Source organism: Castor canadensis, chromosome 8 (assembly GCF_047511655.1).
Source record: "Castor canadensis chromosome 8, mCasCan1.hap1v2, whole genome shotgun sequence".
NCBI classification, from domain to species: domain Eukaryota; kingdom Metazoa; phylum Chordata; class Mammalia; order Rodentia; family Castoridae; genus Castor; species Castor canadensis.
In genome coordinates, this window is record NC_133393.1 from 47,842,745 (window position 1) to 47,862,227 (window position 19,483).

A 19,483-nucleotide genomic window follows, 5' to 3' on the forward strand; every position below is an offset into this window, starting at 1 on the left:
CATAGTGATATTTTTCATATTGATTTACAGACTTGGTGCCATCCCCCTTTCCTCACATGAGACTTTAGGAACAATAGAATCACAGCCGTGGCCATAGCCTAAGGTGGCTATTAGTGTCACAGTTAAGGAATATTTAGGACTCATGAAAATAAGTAGCTAGAAAGCGCTATTAGTACACTTGACAGCATTGTTACTGGAATTCTTAAATACCTGAAATTCTTAGACTCACAGAAGTTTAAGGCTGGAAATGTCCCATAGAGGTTACCTGGTCTAGTCCTACCACAGAGGTAACTGAAACACGGGTGTTATTTACTCAAGGTCATGTAGTTAATGTGGACCTGGGATTAGGTGTCCTGACTCCTTACCCAATGCCTTTTCCCACCCTCGCTCCCCATTGTTCACAGTAATTTATAGCAGGTCTAATTGCCACAGTCCCCTCTAACTGGTTCATGTTCATGGACGCTCTCTTGAAGATAAGATTACACTTCTTTTTCCCAGATTACTTCCCACTCCTCCCAGTCCACCAATGCCCCAATGTTGTTGGGTCACAGCTGCGGACACTCTGGTTGAAACCAGTCAGAAAAGACTTCCTGCCAAGTGACTTTTGGTCAGGCAGCAGGTCTGAGGAGCTGGGTACAAAGGAAAGATCTGGTTATGTTCTTTCTGATGTGTTATGCATCAGTCTTGAGCTAATTTGGTCAGGCTCAAAAAATGTGCTCCAGTTACTCTTCAAACACTTAGAAGTATGAAATGTTAGGTCCACAAGGAGATTCAGACAGAATCTAGTCCTGTGCTCCAAGGGACCTAGAGGGTCTGGGGGAGGGGTGTTTGCTTTCCAATGAAGCTTTAAGAGCATGTATGTCTGAGGTTGACCACACCCACGTTTAGGCTTTGATTTCCTCTCCTGAGTACTTTTATTATTAGGGTTCTGTGTAGATTTTTTTTGTATAAAGAAAGGGTCTTTTTTTTTTTTCCTGTATGAGGGATTAAACTCAGGACTTCACACTTGAGAGACAAGAACTACCACTCGAACCATGCCCAAATTGTTTGCTTTTAGTTTGTTTTTCAGCTCTTGCCTGGGTAGACAAAAGTCCATACAGGACTGTGATCCTCCTACTGAGCCTTCTGAGTAGCTGGGATTCCAACTACACCCCACCACAACCAATAAAGAAAGAGTTTTGATGCTAGAAAATATTGACAGTTTTAGCTCTAGTCCAGTGTTCTCATTATCAATATGAGAAAACAGAGGCTCAGGCCGAGAGAGGCAGGTCAATGCCCACACCTAGCTAGTGACAGAGGCAGGGCTGGATATTCTGTCTGAAGTTACCCACTCCCTGGCCTGGCCCTTCTACGAACTGTATTTGGGGCTTGACTGAGAGTCAGGCTTCAAAATCCAGCTCTGTGGTGGCTGCTCATCTGGAAAGAAAGTGACAGAATCAATATGTATTAAGTGACTACTGTGTAACAGCCATTGCTTTCACTCATTCAGATCAGATTCTCTCAGCTAGTAGTATGCAATAAAAACCACCTCTGCTTTTCTCTTTCATTAAATGGAAAGTTTTTCTTTTCAATTTCAAACGAATTTTCTTTTTTTCCTTTTAACCCTACAGGAGCTTGTAGGAATGCTAGCATGTTCCAGAGCGGGGAAGTGACTGACGGAGTGACACAGCTCATGAGCAGCAGAATCACATCCCAACTTACACCCTTTTAACTCCAAATCTGCTGTTTGCATGCTCCTCCACATCCTAATAGGCTTTTTGTGTTGTCGTTTTTTCAGTACTGAGGTTTGAACTCAAGACCTACATCTTGAGCCATTCCACCAGCCCTTTTTCGTGAAGGGTTTTTCGAGAAAGGATCTCATGATCCTTCTGATCCGTGCCTCCTGAGTAGCTAGGATTACAGACATGAGCCACTGGCACCCAGCTCCAAATAGAAAATTTTTTTTTTTCCAGGCTGAGGAAGCCAGCAGCTTCCAGTTGCATGTGAGTTGCAAACAGTTGAAACTCAATTAAAAACAAGCCTTGAGTTTCCCTTTATCCTGTTTGGAAAATGGTAGGGACTCCTCGGTGCCTATCCTCAGGAGGAGGTGGTCTTTGTTAAGGGGACCCTGAGAATCCCAATCTTTTCCTATCCAGGTCTTTATGATTTACCCACATGCAACTCTAGCCTGTTCCCTGCTCACAGTGGAAAATACTGCTCAACTTGCTGCTCAGCCGCAGGGTGGGTCTTGGAGCAGCTGTCCCTCTGGGACATGGGCGAGGCAGAATGCTGTTCACGTTGCATGCCAGAGATGGAGAGATAACAGATGGGCTGTGGAGGGAGAAGTCACTCACATGCATGAGGGTGTCAGTCTTGGATGGTGAAAGACTTTTTCAACTGTCCTTGTCTTTCAATAGACACTGTGTCTCAATAGACTTGCAGTAATTCTGAAGTCATTCAGGTCTTACTTGTTAATCAGACCCAGAGATTCTTTCCTCATCGCTCTGCCTGGTTTCTGGAAATCTAAACCTTTGTAGAGACCAGGAGTCATTCTGGATAAGGTAAACTGATACAGAAGCTGGAAGGAGAAGGGAATGATGGGAAGAGAGTACAAAAGGAAGCAGAGGATTTGTGCAGCTCTTGCTGCGGCTTTGAGGCAAGTTGTTCAGAGAACGTTTTAATTGCTGTATCTCCTACTGGGACACGCCATGGTTGCCATCCATAACACCCAGAATCTGTCTCCCTTGCTTTTTGGTATACTGTTAAGTCTTGTGGTAGTTTTGGCTTGATGGTGACTTCAGTCTGGTCATGTAGTCTGAATATTAAGACTTGTACTTGATGTTCTCTGCCAACTTTCAAGATTAACATGTTCTCCTTCAATTTTAAAATTAAACTATAACTCTTTTTGAAAACATTTGAACTTAAATATTAAGCTGAATAAAGTATTCTAAAGGGGCACAAAAACGATAGAAAAAAATCAAACCCCAGCATTGCTTGGCGCCTTTCTCATTAATTTTGAAGTTATTAGCTTATGATCATATTTTCTCTCACTGGAGAGAGAATTCTCCAGAGCACTTTTAAAGGAGGATGAAACACCTTCCTCCTCCAGGCAGCTAAATATAAATAGTACATTCTTTCTTGCAGCTCCTTCGAAAAGATGAGGCAACCATCAGTGCCAAAAATGGAACCTGGGAGGGAACTCGGCGGCCATGGACATCATAAGGTGATTGGAACTGCTTTGTTTTTGCCAGCAAAAATGATCCTTACCCACCCCCACTCCAATCCTGTCTGTGTGCACATCCCTTCTCCCTGCCTCTCCCTCCCTCCCCCATGTAAACTCTAGGACAATGGGGCACATCCCTGGGGTTGGGGGACCTGAGGCTAGCCTCACTTTGGTGGACTGCTGTCTAACCTACACAGGGCTCCTGTGTGTGTTCTCATTTGAGGATTACAAGTAGAACACTGAAGAGGACAGAGCAGGTTGTCCATCCCAGGGGAGATATGTTACTTAATAGTGTTGATATTCATGGGAGATTCTTCCTCATGTTCTCTCCTTTTTTTGTAGTTGTCATGAATTCAAACATCGGGCCAAAATAAATGATCTATAGATTAACCATGCATGTATGATATTCAACCTACACAGGGAAGGCTTTTTTGTTTTAAAAGACATTACAGTTCTGTTTTCTGGCCACGTGCTCCTCACTCCCTCTGTCTTCGATTCCTTTGTTTCTGGGAAAGCCCTTTCACTCACAGGATCAGTACTGTTAGGAAGGACATCCAAGAGTATTGGGAGTGGGCCAGCCTGGGACCCCAGGGACAACGTTCCTCACTACTCTCTTAAGAGCTTTAGAGGTTGGAACTGGTGGCAACTGGTAAAGTCTTCAGTGTTTGGTAAACAGCCAGCATCCGGAGCTCTGGGAATAGCCTTATTTAGCTCTTTGTTTAAGTTTTAGGTTAAAGGCTCCCAAGAAGTTGGTGCAGGGGAGAGAAATTAACAACCATTGCTCGTTCACAGCTGGGCAGCCAAATGGGCAGCTCTGAAAGTCTTAAGCCTGAAGTAGAGAAAGAAGCCAACCAAACAGTCTTGGGCCAACCTTTACAGGAGAACTTTTTTCCCTTAACTGCTCTGCATCTGCCTGGCTGTTGGCCAAAGATCTGTGAACAGTGCAGTGTTGGTATGCTTTGGGTGAGGCCTGTGGCCATAGCGACAGGATGGGAGAGCCCTGGTCCCTGGGAATGAGAACAGTGGCCAAGATACAGATCGGGCAGGCAAGGGGTAGGGAGGAGAGGCCAAGATTAGTCTGGTCTAAACAAAGGAGCCCTTTTTTTTGGTGGTGGGTAGAGCAGCCACAGTCAAGAGTAGATTATGGTTCATCTCAACCCCTCCCCTCACATGAGTGGTCATGGCTTTAGCTGGGTGCTAGGCTCAGGGATTATGATCAACCCATTGACCTGTTCCTACCAGAATAAATTAACCACTGCACCGCTGATCATGTGCTACTAACCTACCGTGGTATCTGATCATATTAAAGTATTTATGTAAAAGGCCACCATGTCCCCATGGGAGGATGCTTGTTATCTCCCTTAACTAATTCTTCACTCAGGTAAGAAGGTAAAACCTGCCCCATTGCCCCATTGGCAGAGGTATAATGTTGTGGAAGCCTGTGATTGGAGCTCTGGGATCAGGGTAGAGGAGGTGAGTTCTAATCCCACACTGCCATTACCCCAATCTCAACCCCTGCATGACCTTTTGAGCTTCAATTTCCTCATCCACAGATGTCCTTCTGTGTCTACAGACTGTAGAATAAAAGGCTACAAGACACTTTTATTGGCTGAGTCTTCTTCCTTTCCTATTTACATTTCCTTGAAATCATCAAATGAGAGTCAAGGATAAAAAAAAAATAGGTTTAATTTTTTTTCTTTTCTGACCGTTTTTAAAAGTAAAGAGTTTTTTTTAAAGTACAGTTTTAGGTTCACAGCAAAACTGAAAGGGGAAGAGCCAGAGTGTTCCCATGTAACTTGTCCCACCCCATGCACAGCCTCCCCAGTTGTTAGAACCCTACAGAGTGGTCCATGTCGTAACTCATAACCCTATACATCACGATCACTCAAAGGCCACAGTTTACATTAGAGTTCACTTGGTGGTGTATGTTCTGTGGGTTTGGGAAAATGTGTAATGAAATGTATCCACCATTAAAGTTGCCATACAAGGTAGTTTCACTGCCCTAAAAATTCTCTGTGCTCCACCTGTTATCCTTCTCTCATAGTCCGTGGCAACCACAGATCTTTACTGTCTCCCTAATTTTGCCTTTTGCAGAATACCTGGTAGTTGAACTCATACAATATGTAGACTTTCCAGACTGGCTTCAGATAGGTTTCTTTACCCTTCTCCCTCCCTTCCTTTCTTCTTACTCTTGCAAGTGTCACCTCCTCACATCACAACTTGGTAGCTGTCTCAGTCTTATCTGCTCACCAGCAGAACAGAATGTCACTCTTTAACTCCCAGATCCTCACTTTTTCTGTTCACATCTGGCTACCCACAGAAGTCCATACTGCCAGACTCCACACTTCTTCCCCAGTGACCATCACCACAGCTCCAGCTCTGAGCTTTTGAAATTTTTCATCACAACCCCAGCTGTGCAATTGAGTCAGGTGGGGGAATTTAAAATGGAAGCAAGGAAACAAACTTGCCGGAGATTCTGAGTCATCTGGTCTTGGATGGGGCCTGGACATTGGGATCTTTTTGTTTCCCAAGTGATACTAATGTGGAGTTACTCTGAAAGGTGCTGTTAAAAGAGAATAAATCTTGTGTCATTGAATGTGTGACATCCTCACCCTAAGACCATGGAGGCAGGTAATGTTCTTGAATTCTGATGTGACTGCCCTGTTGAGGTAGAGCTTTTAGCTATGACATCACTCCTTGAGGTGGGCAGCTTCAAAGGTGGTCCTGTGTTCCCCTCTCTTGGTCCTTTAGGTCATCCTTCCTTTAAGCTTGAGCTGCACCAACTTACTTATAACCAGCAGACTATGGCAGAAGTGACAGAATATCATCGCCAAGATTTGGTTACAGAAGTCTGTGCCTTTTGTCTTGCTCACCCTACTTGGCTGTCTCTGGCTTCTCTCCCTCCTTTCAGAGCTCCAGCTCTGAGGGAAAAAGAACCAGAGCTGAGCAGCTGGTGGCAGGAACTGATGACCCACACGGCAGTGAGGACCTGACGCCTGCTGAATCCCTGGTGAGTGAGCTCAAATGTGAAATACCCCTCCAGTGAAGCCTTGTGGTGAATTCAGCCCCAGCTGACCAGATCCCAGCCTGTGTCAGGGTTACCCAGCTGAGCCATGCCCAGATTTTTGACAAAAACCATGAGATGATAAATGTTGCTTGTTTTAAACCATTCAGTTTTGGGGTCATTTGTTATACAGCAAAGATAACTAGTACACTTCCGAGAGGGAAGAGCTGACTCCTTTAGGCATTACTGGGAGGGACAAGGCTTTATGTAAATTTTGAGGAGTGGCAATCTAAGAGGGTGTTCCTTGAGGTGACCCTTAAATAGATGGAGCCACTCAGATTACTGGGACAGGAAGGTAGCAACTTGCTGGCTAGAGGAGTGCTTCTCAAACATGCACCTGACTTACAGAGTGCTGGGGGCCTTGTGAAAATGATTCTGCCTCAATAGGTGTGTGTGTGTGTGGAGCGGGTGGGGAGATTCCACAAGCTACAGGTGGTGCTACGCTTCTGGTGTGGGGACCACATTAGGGGACAAGTAGCCATACTGTTTAGATTTGTGTTTCCATGAGTACTTCTTTTTCAATATCTTTGTTCCAGCCCTGACTTAGTGGTGCTTCTGAAAGGCAGGAAGACCTTTGAACCTTGGGAGATAAGAAGGTGGAGCAGCGCCCCCTTGAGGCCACACAGTGGAGGCAGTGGTAAGCACTAGAACCTAAGGTTTTGTACAATCACATGATGTAGACGTTTATTCAAGTCAGACATGGTGAAACACTGGCAGATTTATACGGTTTATCGTTAAGGGATCAACGTCTGGCTCCCGTCCTTACCTAGAGAACTTTTTTTTCAGGGCCGGTCTTGGAGCGTCTGTTTCTAGTTGTATTTTTAATCTGCATTTCAGCAGTTTTTCTAAAAGAAAAAAAAAGTTGCCCAAGTCGCCCTCACTAGAGGGATGACAATCCTGGGAAACAGAAAAAGAAAATGCTTGGAAGTCATTTTTTAAAAAATTGCCTATTTCATGTGAATCAATGTTGCATGTTTATTATAATAAAAATATAATTTCCTCCCCAAATATATGTGCGAAACGTCTGTCCCTGGAAGATATAGCGAGTGCAGCTCCCCCTCACTCCAGCCCCCTAGTACTTCTGCCCAGACCTCTCGATTCACTCTCCCTGGCCTCTCCATCCTGATATGGTTTCTACCTTTCTTTCTGTCCTCACAGGCCAGCAGTCATCTCTTGCCTTCACTTTAGTCTCTGCCAAGGCTGGGTCCAAGGTCAAGTAATTTGAATGTGCTCCCAGTCATTCCCTTCCTCCCCCAATGCACCACTCTGGAGAGAGACCCCCCCCTCCCTCATAGACCCCGCCCTCCTGGAGAGAGACCCCACCCCTGGGTAGACACACCCTCCTAGCTGGACCTCACACACACAGCTAAACCCCATCACATTTTTTTCTCCCCTGGGCTTCCAGGCAGCAGGATCACGTTTTCCAGCCTCTCATGGCCCTCCTTGCTGCTCAGCAGTTCACTCCTGATTTCTCCAAACTTTGTCTGATGACAGGTATATGCTGAGATTATTCTAATGACATCAGTATTTGGTCTCATCCCTCTTCTACCAAACGCTATCCTCAGGGAAGGAGTTTGGGGATATACACTTCCACACTCTCTTGTTGGCATTGCTCTCGTAAGCAAGCTTGGGGAGCACAGCTGTGGCCTGCCCAGGATGCCCTATCCTAGACCCCTGCATGGCAGTTACGGACTTCTCCAGCCCCGGCCCCCATCACCAACCGGCCAAACGCTGTTGTCTCCTTTCTCACTTAGAAGATTAAGGCCATCTGCTCTGCACTTCCTATTTTTCACACCCCCACCCTCAGTAATTCTCCACATTTCCCAATCTTTCCCCTTTGCTCCCTGTACTTAGAAAATAAACATCTTCCCACGGGTGACTTCCCTCCCTGGATTTGTTTCTCTCTCTGCGCATCTCTTCTGGCACACTGCCCTTCCCGATCCTCCCTCTTTGTACATTGCCTTTCTCTTAAAAAAACCAAACATATCACAGTAACTTGACTTCTCCCTCAAGCTATCAGCTCATCTCCCACCTCCTTCTCCCCGTGCTCGTGTCGCTTCTCCTTTCACTCTCTGATCTCACTTGGCATCCTGCACATTGCTCTGTAGGCCTTTGCAATGAGCTTAGGCAGAGCAGGGGCCATTGCAGCATCACAAGGCAGAGGTCATGGCTGCAAAGCCAAGGGCTAGCATCTGGGCATCTGGGCCTGCCCTTAATCTGGGCAGCCACATGGATTTTGTTTTCCCTGAGACTCCTGTTCTGATCCAAGGCTCTATCTTGGTGTGTCCCTACAAATACACAAGGTCTTTGTGTGAATGTTAGTCATCTTTTTGTTGCTGTAACAGAAGACCTGATATAATTAATTTATAAAGAAAAAAGGTTTATTTTGTCTCATAGCTTCAATTTATGGCCCTGTTGTCCTTGGTCCTGTGGTGAGGCAGCACATCAGGGTGGGAACACGTGGTAAGCAAGCTGCTCACCTCATGGGGACTGGGAAGCAAAAAGAGATGTAGGACAAGTTGGGATCCCAATATCCTCTTCAAGGATACGCCCCCCCCAATGACCTAATTTCCTCTAATTAGGTCCTACCTCTTAAAGGTTCCACCACCTCTTAGGAGCGTCATGAATAGGGGACCAAAATAGGGGACCAAGACTTTACCACATGGGCCCAAGACTTTACCACATGGACCTTTTGGAAGAACACTTAACCAAACCATAGTAGGGTACATAACTAAAGAAAATCTAAAGAGAATGAGAAAAATGACTGCCCTCTATGGGTACGGAGGACAGAAAGTTGCTGAGGCCTCCAAGTGGGTTTCTTTGCAAACTTTGGTGCAGGTCCCCCAAAAAGACCATCAGGAACCAAGGGGCATCTGGGCCAAGTTCTGCCTCCAGACTGGACCCATGAACTGGCACTGAATACATTTACTCCCATGTTCATCACCAGCCTGGCAGGCAATCTCAAGTGTCGTTCACAGACCTGTTGCTCATTATTTCAAACATTTTGCCTGACAATGAGAGTCTTTGGGGCTTGTAGGACACAGCATGACAGATGGGCTGGAAAACCCATGTCAGTGAAGACTCCTGGCTTATTCTGACCATGACCAAAGATGAAACCCATAAAGACCTTTATCCTCTCCTCCTGCCCTCTTCTGACAGACCTTCTTTTGCAGTTCTTTCACTATGATCTATGGGGGTGGCTGAGAGAATTGTTTGACAAAGACCCTCTTATTGAACCCAGATTCTGAAACTAGAGCAAGCACAAAGGAAAGAGGTTGCCTGGCTAGTCAATTCTTTCCTCTTGTTTCATTATGGTGACTTCAGAGCAGGCTGGTGGACAGAGACCAGGAGTCTCTTCCATCTTTCCATGTGCACCTTATGGGATCTTTGATCAATGAAGAGCTGATCAAAGAGAAGTTTAATAAGAGCAGGAGAGAGCTGGACTTGGAGAATGGCTGAGAAGTCTCATTAAACAAAGCCCTCAAAAGAGTTGTCCCTTTCCCTGTGGTTGCCTTTATGACTCCAACTGGGTCAGCTCAAAGCCATGCTGTGTACTCACACCATTGTCCCTTTCTGTGTCCCTGCCACAGGATGCCTTGTGTATTTTTATGTGCATCGCTGCAAGTTTAGACAGGGAGTTACATTTAGTGCATTTGGGGCCTGATTCTTTTTTGGATCTATGGCATCTAGTTCCATTCTTACTCTGATCAGAATGTGATAAATGTCATGATGATCCAGGGAAGATTTTATTTATTTATTTTTTGTGGCTTCCTAACAGAAAAAATTTGATTTAAAAATTTATGGCAAAGCCAGGGATGATAGCACAGGCCTGTAATCTCAGCACTCAGGAGGCTGAGATAGTAGGATCATGAGTTCAAAACTAGCATGGGCTACATAGTGAGACCCTGTTTCAAAAAACTGTATGGCAAAATTCATTCCTGTGTGAGGCATAGCAACTTACTGATTGAACGATTGATTTAGACAGACATGTCTTCTCTGTGTGAAGATTCTTCATGGCTGGGTACCATCTCCTTCTGTTTGGGTCCAGGAACCATTTCTCCATGTTCTCTACTGTCAATAACCCTGGCTAATTGTTTTATCTCTCATGCAACATTTCTATTACTCACAGCACCATTGCCCTTCTGGACTTCTTTGTATTACACAAGTCAATCTTCTTACCTCTGTAGCTCCCTAATACCACATATTCAATGTTGGTGACATCCTCACTCAGAAGCCACCTCCACCAGTGTGTGTCTGTCCATAACGGCTTCCAGCAACTCTGAGTTGTTACTGTGCTTCATCAGTAATTACCATTATCAGGGTGAAAAAGGGGTTTTGTGTGACATGGAGACTTCATATTGAAGACTCAAAGACAAGGGTGAAAGCTTAGGTTTGATGAGGCATGGACAGCCATGTAGAAATATGATTGGGTCAAAAAGGTCTGCTTTACAGATACCTTAAAGCAACTGAGGCCAATAGGAAAAGGGGAACAGGTACTAGAGAAAAGGTTAGATCAAAAAGAATTAACCTAGAAGGTAACACCCATGCACAGGAAATCAATGTGAGTCAATGCCCTGTATAGCTATCCTTATCTCAACCAGCAAAAACCCTTGTTCCTTCCTATTATTGCTTATACTCTCTCTACAACAAAATTAGAAATAAGGGCAAAATAGTTTCTGCTGGGTATTGAGGGGGTGGGGGGGAGAGGGAGGGGGCGGAGTGGGTGGTAAGGGAGGGGGTGGGGGCAGGGGGGAGAAATGAACCAAGCCTTGTATGCACATATGAATAATAAAAGAAAAATGAAAAAAAAAAAAGGTCTGCTTTAATAGGGCTAGACTTCAGATTCCTGGCCTCTCTGTGTACCATTACTCCCCTCCTGGTTATGGGGACTTTTTGCAATAGGCAAAGCCTATTTACAAAATTTACAGATGAACAGGTGCATCAGAAAGTTTCTTTATGATCAGCACTTATGCAGAAAGATGGGGGATTGTTAGATAATATTTTTAAGGTTTATGGCTGGCTTTGGGGAAAAGGGATTCTGTGTTGGGAAAGAAGAATCATTGTTTAGTTTTGTTTTGTTGGTTTTTTTTTTCGAGACAGGCTAGGCTTGGACTTTCCATCCTCTTTCCTCAGCTTCCTGATTGCTGGGATTAGAATTCTAGTCTTTATGGCTTCCCTGGAAGGAGAATGAAGGATGAGAGACAAGAGGGAGGGAGAAGTTCAGAAACATTGTCAACTTCTGAGGCTTTTCCTTTAGGATATACTTCTCTGAAGCTTTAACACCACAACTGCAAGTGTTACTCAAAGCATGCGGCAAAAATGTGAGTAACAATTCATTCTTTGGCTATGAAATGCACCGTCCAAATCTTATGGTGTAAAGGTAGGGCACATTTTCCAACCAGGTCTTCTCCTGACTCTTTGGACTGCCAGCCGTCCTGCACTCCTGGCAGGTGCTTTTCCCATGCTCACTCCATCCCTACCTTCCACACTCTATCTCCAATGAAGAGGCCAGGCCAGGGGCCCTGAGCTGAGTTCCCAGAGGGGCCCTGCCCCAGCAAGGGATGTCCTCCCTCCTCTGGCACAGCCAAAGCATGATGTGACCACACTCGTTGGAATGAAGAGCCAACCTGGACCCTTGACATATCCAAGTGACAGCTGGCACACTCTTAGAGCACTTCCTGACATGTGGCACAGAACCTGCAGAGGGGGTGAGCTTGCCATCCAATGATGGGGAGCCATGGGTAAATGATGCGTGTCCCTCTCCATCCTCAGGTACTGCAGACTGGGGCTGATACTGAATAGTGAGCAGGGAGGCCCACCAATGCTGCTGAAGACAAGGGTCTGCATTAGATCTTCATTTGCCTGGAGCACTGAATTCATCCTGTGTCTGAAGTGAGTGAGTCATCCCAAACCAACACGTCAGCACCCCAGTGTAAACCATAGGTGCAGTCTGGGCTGCTAGCTCATGCAGCTTAATCATGCCTGCTGGTCCTGTCTGGGTTGGATTTGTTGTTGTTTTGCTGAGGATTGAACCCAGGGCCTTATGCATGCTAAGCAAGTGCTCTACCACCAAGGTACATCCCTAGCCCGTTTTATTTTATTTTGAGACAGTCTCACTAACTTGCCCAGGCTGGCCTCGAATTTGTGATGCCCCTGCCTCAGGCTCCTGAGTAGCTGAGATTACAGGAATGCACCAACATGCCCAGCATGAGTTGCATTTTGAAATTCTAGTTTCATCCCTCCACTGACATCTCCAATCTCAGAGGATCAACTAGGTCACATGGCTCCAGTGGCAGATGAGTTTCCACCTTGATTTGAACCAGGATCCACTTAAAGTTAAACTCTGTCACCAGTATATAAGGTAGCATAGTCACTGAATCCCTAGCAATCAGGAATACTACTTTTTCTATCCTTTTGTAGACTGTAATCATCCTCCTGGATTTATGCAATTTCTGCAGGGGCTGGGCTGGTGACTAAATGAACATATGATCACTGTTACCACCTTGTACCCTTGAGGTCTTTTCTTTTTCTTTCTTTCTTTTTTTTTTTTGTGGTACTGGGGTTTGAACTCAAGACTACACCTTGAGCCACTCCAACAGCCCTTTTCTTATGATGAATTTTTTCAAGATAGGGTCTCACGAACTATTTGCCCTGGGCTGGCTTCGAACTGCAATCCTCCTGATCTTTGTCTCCTGAGTAGCTAGGATTACAGGTGGGAGCCACCAGTGCCCAGTCTTTTTTTTCTGTTTGGTGATACTTGGGTTTGAACTCAGGGTCTTGCACTTGCAAGGCAAGTACTCTAACTCTTGAGCCATGCCCCCAGCCCTTTTTTGCTTTAGTTACTTTTTATTTTTTATTATTTGCTTTAGTCATTTTTGCCTGGGGCTGGTCTTGGACTGTGAACCTTCTGATTTCTGCCTGCTGAATACATGGGATTGCAGCATGAGCTGTTGTGTGTGGCTCAGAATGACACCTGACATCTTCCTCAGAATGCAGTATTGCTATTCACTACTACCTTGCCATATTGGGTTTTTTCCAGTGGTTTCTGTTTGTCTCCACTATGATAGTCTTATGTCATGGGCCAGGGAGCCAATGTGGAAGCTAACCCATCTACCAAGTGTCCCAATTCTAACTGTGCACCTGTGCACAGGGAAATGCCTACAGTGTGTCACTGGCCCCAGTAGGAACACAGTGAGGTAGACATTGGCCAGGGCACCACTTAGCACATGGTCGTGGGGTCCCCACTCTAATGGGGTATTATGATGATACTTTGGGTATCCATGTGTCAATGTCCATGCAGACTCTGTGTCAACAGTCTTGGAACTGTCTGGGTCTTCCCCTTTCCCTTTTGAGTAAAGATGATTATAGTAGATTGAATTGTGTTTCTCAAAGGATGATCTGTTGAAGTCCTCTCCCGAGTACCTGAGAATAGGACTTTATTTAGAAACAGTCTTTCAAGATTTAACCAATGAATATGAGTTCATTAGGGTGGATCCTACTCCAATGTGACCAGAACCCTTAGAAAATGGTAGAATTTGGACAGGGATTGTGCAGAAAGCACCACAGGTTGCAGAGGCGATGCCTTTGTACACACAGAACTGAGATGGCAAATCTGTGCCCCTCCCCTTTCCAGCCCAAATATATGAGAGTCTTTTCCTCAGGTGGGCCAATTCAGTCCCTGAAGCATTCTTGGCACAGTATAGCAAGGGGCGTCTGAAATGAAATGTCATTCTTAAGCAGAACCTAGGTATCAACCCAGCCCTCTGTCTCCAGAAAACTCTTTGTTGGGAGTTGTATGGCATTTCCAGGGCTTATTAATCAGCAGCTCTGTTTAATGAGTATATTCCGGGACTTCCAGGTATTCTGTTAGGACACTGTTATCTAAACAGTGCATAGCAGAGCTTGGGTTCATTGGGAAGACATTCATCTCCTTGGGTTTTTGACTTAGGGAAGTAAAGGGTGGGGGCTCTGGTAACCAGGGCGAGGAGAGGAGGAATTGGATGTGTGTGTGTAGGAATGGAGTGAGTGGGGTCGTGGGAATAGGTAGGTGCTTTGTGGGGTGAGGATGAAGGCATGTACTTCTCCAGGGGTCCCCATAGGATCACGGGTCTGTGTCAACTGAGTGAAGATTAAAAAATACTGACTTCTGGTATTAAATTTCAGACTCTTCTGTTTTTAGGAGTAGAGTAAAGATGAAGGGAACAGAGAACATTTTTCTGTCTGCTCCTTTCTTTTTTATTCTCCCAACTAACCAGACTTGTTTTGGGAAGCTCTGAGTCGAATAGAATAGGCTGTCTTCAAAGCAGCCTGTGTTGGGGTCTACCAGGATGTAACACACACACACACACACACACACATACACACACACACACGTGTGCAGTTACATATCACCACCACCACCACCAATGTATTCAGTAGAGCTCATACAAGTGGTGGGGCAAAGAGGCTGGAAGAGTTTGCATGGTAGCCCAACCCTGATCTGTGTCATGTATTAATGGCTTATCAGCTGATACACACAGCGTCTGATGACACCATCTTATTGTTTTATTTAATTTTTTTCCTTTTTGAATGACAGAGAAATTGGGCTATTGACTCTTTCCTTCCTTCTCCCCCAATCACTATCCACATGCACGTTTCTCTATTTAGCTCCTTAGTGTCCCAGTTTTTATGTCTAATGCCTGTTGACCTTGAAAAAGCATGCTACTTGACTTTGAAGCCTCAGGAAAACCTCTTTTCCTAGCCTTGACTCTTTCTTCAGGGAAGAATTTGTGTCACGGGTGCCTTTCTTAGCACATGATGTTAAGAGGCTATGATGATCACTTGGATAGAAACTGGAATTTGTTTAGTTTTTCATGTTTCCCTTCCTCCTTGAATAACATCTTCATGTCCTTCATTTTTGTGAATTATTTCAGATAAAGTCCCTTCTGTATTTAAAAAGGTTGTTGTATGGCACACACACACACACACACACACACACACACACACACACACACTGAGGAAGGGAAAGGAAGAACGGAGGGAGAGGAAAGCAAATATAGGGGAAAAAAGAGAAAGTTGCACAATCCCTGCTGGGCCAGCAAGTACCAGTGTCATGATGAAAGAAGTGGGAAGGACTTCATGCAGGAGTGCTTTGGGGGAATGTGCTGGCAAAGCTCCTGTCTGGATTGTAGTGTTCTGAGAAGGGTGCAGTTGTCAGGATGGGGGGCCAGTTGCACAGGACTGAGAGCTGCAGGATGAGAAGTTAGCATTTGCCGGGTGGTGACGAGCAATGGGAGAGGTACCTGCAGGGAGTGCCTGGTGTGCATTGGACTAGCTTGGAGTGAGCCTGAGTGTGAAGAGGCAAGGGGCTGCTGTTGATGTCCCTCAGGCAGAAGTCCACACAGGAAGGATATCTCAGAGTTTGTGACTTTGCACTGACTAAATCAGGAGTCTGGGAAGAAGGCTCCCAGCAAGGAGTGCAAGTCCAGAAGGGGGCCAAGCTTGGGAGGGAGTCATGAAGGTCAAGAAGAAGAGCGATTCTCTGGATGAGGGTAAATTTTGTCTTAGGCATGTACGGCTGAAAGTGCCCTAGAATGCCTATGAAGAAATGTCCCTCAAATGTCCCTCAGATGTGACCCCAACCTTCAGGAGAGAGAATTGGGTAGATATGTGGACAGCATCTTCTCTTAGAGGTGAAAATGGAGACCATAAGAGGAGATGAGAGCAATGAGGATTCATGGTTAAATAAAAACTATAGGTCATTTTCACGTGTAGGACATACACATAAGCACACATAGATGCACAATTCTGTCTATAAATACATTGTGTATATATGCATACACATGCAGGTAGGCATATCCTATCTCCTAAACTCATATGTTGAAACACTAACTCCCTCATACTTCAGAACGTGACTATATTTGGAGATGGGATCTTTAAAAAGATAATTAAGGTAAACAAAGGTCTTTAAAATAGGCCCTAATCTGATATGACTGGTGTCCTTAGAAGAAGAGGTTAGGACACAGACAAACACAGTTTTGTAATGCTGGGACTGGAATCCAGGGCCTTGTGCATGCTAGGTAAGCACTTGACTACTGAGCCATATCCCAACTCCTAAATCTGTTGTTTAAGTCACCCAAGCTGTGCTATTTTATTATGGAAGCCCAGGATACTAATACAATACCTATACTTCTATTCACATCCACAAATGCTCATACCCAGCCCAGGTAGCCATTCTGTGTGTACACATATAGACATATATGTGTTTGGATATGCATACAACATTTTTGCCTATAGCAAAGCAAACATTGCCTAATTGTATAGCTATAGAGGAGGCTGTTTGGCCAATCCACACTCATAGGGCAGGACTGGGGACACAGGCTCCAATAAAGGCATGTCATATTAACAGTAGCGCTTTCCTGAATATGAAGGCAATTTAGATGAGATGTTGATGTTAGATGAGATGTTTTCATGCTCAGGGGTTTCCCAAGGTCTAATGCCCATCCTGTGCAGCAGGTCTTTCCCTGGAAATGTGCTTTCATAAAATTAGGTAAGTCAGGAAAATATATGGACCACAACTGCCCACATCTGCCATAGAAGAACCGTTAGATGTTTGCATCTTTTGTGATTAAAAAAAAGCAGTGGTTGACACAAAGATGGGCGATCTTCCCTATGGTCCTCATGACTGGAGTAGCTGTACCAAATGCCCTTCTCATGCCCCATATCCTCCTTGGCCCTACCATGAGGTCCCGTAAGTGTAGAAAGGAAAGATGGATGCTGCTTTACCGGCTTGGCCTATCTGGACACACAACACAGGGCCTGGCCATGCACAGAAACCAAGCTCGTAGGGTGAAGTCTCCAGGCTCTCCAAAGGTCTCCCTGATCTTCCTCCTCCTAATGTTCCACCTGTGCTGAGGTTATTAGGAGGTAATGCACGGTTAGGAAAGACCCGCACAGCACCCAGGACACAGAAAGCCATCAGTCCATACTGGCATGCACCACCATCATTACGTACTTGCCATCCATCTTCCTCAACTGTAAGCTCTGTGAGGAAAAGACTCATTCAATCTTGGTATTCGGGTTCCTTACACAGCTCTATCATGGTAGGGTCAGCAGTTGTTGTCAGTGATTATGAGTAGGATACACAAATTTGCATTACAGCGTTATGGTCTCTGCTTTGCAAGCCAGTGTGAGACTGCAGGAATGGCCATGCAAGTTGACACTGTGTGAAGCAACTTTTTTTTTTGGTGGTACTGGGATTTGAACTCAGGGTTTAGCACTTGCTAGGCTGGCACTTTAGCACTTGAGCCATGCCTCCAGCCATTTTTGCTTTGGTTATTTTTAAGATAGGGTCTTATTTTTTGTCTGGTCGGCCGAGCAGAAATCCTCCTAATTTTATTTTATGCTTCCTGCTGTCACTGGGATGACAGATGCATGCCACCATGCCCAGCTATTAATCCCTCAAGCTCCATGCCTGGGCTGGTCTTGAACCATGATCCTCCCAATCTCAGCCTCCAGCGTAGCTAGGATTCCAGGCATGAGCCACCAATCCCTGTCTTTGTGTGAAGAAATTTTAAAAAGCAAAGAGGAAAATTATGAGTGATCTTCATTCAAAATAAAATAAAAATTATTTATGACTACTTTCAAAAATTTTTTGTTGAAACATTAAAAACTCTCTTATTGGTGGCTATAAATGTATATGGAAATACAAAAATAACAAAACTAATATTTATTAGCACGCTGTAATTTAAAACATTAGAGATATTGAGAAATAGTGCTTGATTTAAGTTTTTTCAAGATTTAAATATCAATTTTATTTTTATAATAATATATTAAATAACTGAGTCTAGTTATGAAGACAGAACCAATACCTTCTCTTCATTCCTGACTCTTAGGTGGTGGGCCTGACAGAACAGCATAGTATTCCCCCAAAGTGCTGTTGCACACACTCTCCACATGGGAAGGCAGAGGGATTGACTTATAAATCTAGAAGTCATAATGTATATTTAGAATCTAGAATGTATAATACTGTGTTAGTAAGGTTTTTGTCACTGGGACAAAATACCTGAAAAAAGAAAAATAACTTAAGGAGAAATTATTTATTTTGGCTCATGGTTTCAGAAGTTTCAGTCCATGGTCACTTGGTTCCATGTTCCAGGGTCTGTGGTGAGGCAGTGCCCTATGTCAGAAGGGCATGGCAGAGTTGTGCTGCTGATCTCATGGTGACCAGGAAGCAGAGTGAGACAAAGATGAACAGGCCAGGGACGAGATGTATCCTTCAAAGGCACATCCTGCCAGCAACTCACTTCCTCCAGTCAGACCCAACTTCCCATTTTCTACCACTTCCCAATAGTCTGTTCAACTATGGATTCCTCAATGGACAAATCCATTAATTAGGTCTCAGTCTTCATGATCTAGTCATTTCCAAAAGCCCCACCTCTGAACATTGCACTGGGGACCAACCTTTCAACAAATGAGCTTTGGGGAGACATTTCCCATCCAAAGCACAACAAATATGTATTTATTTGAACACACATCTAGAATCTAGCTCTAGATATGTATCTAGAATCTAGAATGTTTTACAAAGGAAGTGTGGCTCAAGTGATAGAGTGTCTGCCTAGAAGATGTAGGGGATCTGGCCACAAAGCATCAAAAATGTAGCAGTATCTGTTGGTATTATCCTATTCTCTGACCAGGGGGATAGAATATGGGGAAAGAAATGAACTGAGCCATCTGTGCTCTGTTTGTTCCCCCTAAATTCTCAGCAGGTAAGTCACTCCTGGTAAGAATTTGAGAATTTCAGATTCTACTTGAAGAATTTATTTTTGATTAACATGTATTTATTGTGCATATTCACGGGGGAGAGTTTGATATCTCAACACTTGGTGTGGTGTACACTGATCAAATCAGAGTAAGCATCATTTCCCTCCTTTTCTCTGTCACTTCTTTATGTCTGGAGCCTTTGAACTTTTCTTCTTTAGAGCTTCATAAACTATGTAACAGACTATCGTGAGCTATAATAACTCCATTGTGTTATGGAACCCCAGAACTTATTCCTTCCATTCAACTCTGTCTTGACATTATATTATTTCTCTTTTCCCTTCTTTTTTATTGGCAGTACTGGGATTTGAACTCAAGGTCTTATGCTTGCTAGGCAGGTGATCTACTGCTTAAGCCACACCCCTGCCCTGTTTTAATTCTTCATAAAAAATTTATTAAGAGTAAATTGAACAGTGTTT

At 44.5% G+C, this 19,483-nt stretch overlaps 1 long non-coding RNA gene across 12 annotated transcripts in view; it reads left to right on the forward strand.

Annotated features, from left to right (window-relative positions):
- LOC141425700 (uncharacterized) overlaps nucleotides 1-19,483 on the forward strand; it is a 63,292-nt gene that overhangs the window by 20,346 nt on the left and 23,463 nt on the right. For 4 of the 12 annotated variants that reach the window (XR_012450757.1, XR_012450750.1, XR_012450754.1 and 1 more), the window contains exons 3-6: nucleotides 3,124-3,202; nucleotides 5,954-6,212; nucleotides 6,803-6,903; nucleotides 11,363-12,158. This is a non-coding gene — a long non-coding RNA (uncharacterized lncRNA). Of the gene's footprint in view, nucleotides 1-3,123; nucleotides 3,203-4,583; nucleotides 6,213-6,802; nucleotides 6,904-11,362; nucleotides 12,159-19,483 lie in introns of all 12 variants that reach the window. The other 8 variants (XR_012450758.1, XR_012450755.1, XR_012450759.1 and 5 more) reach the window with 7 other exon arrangements.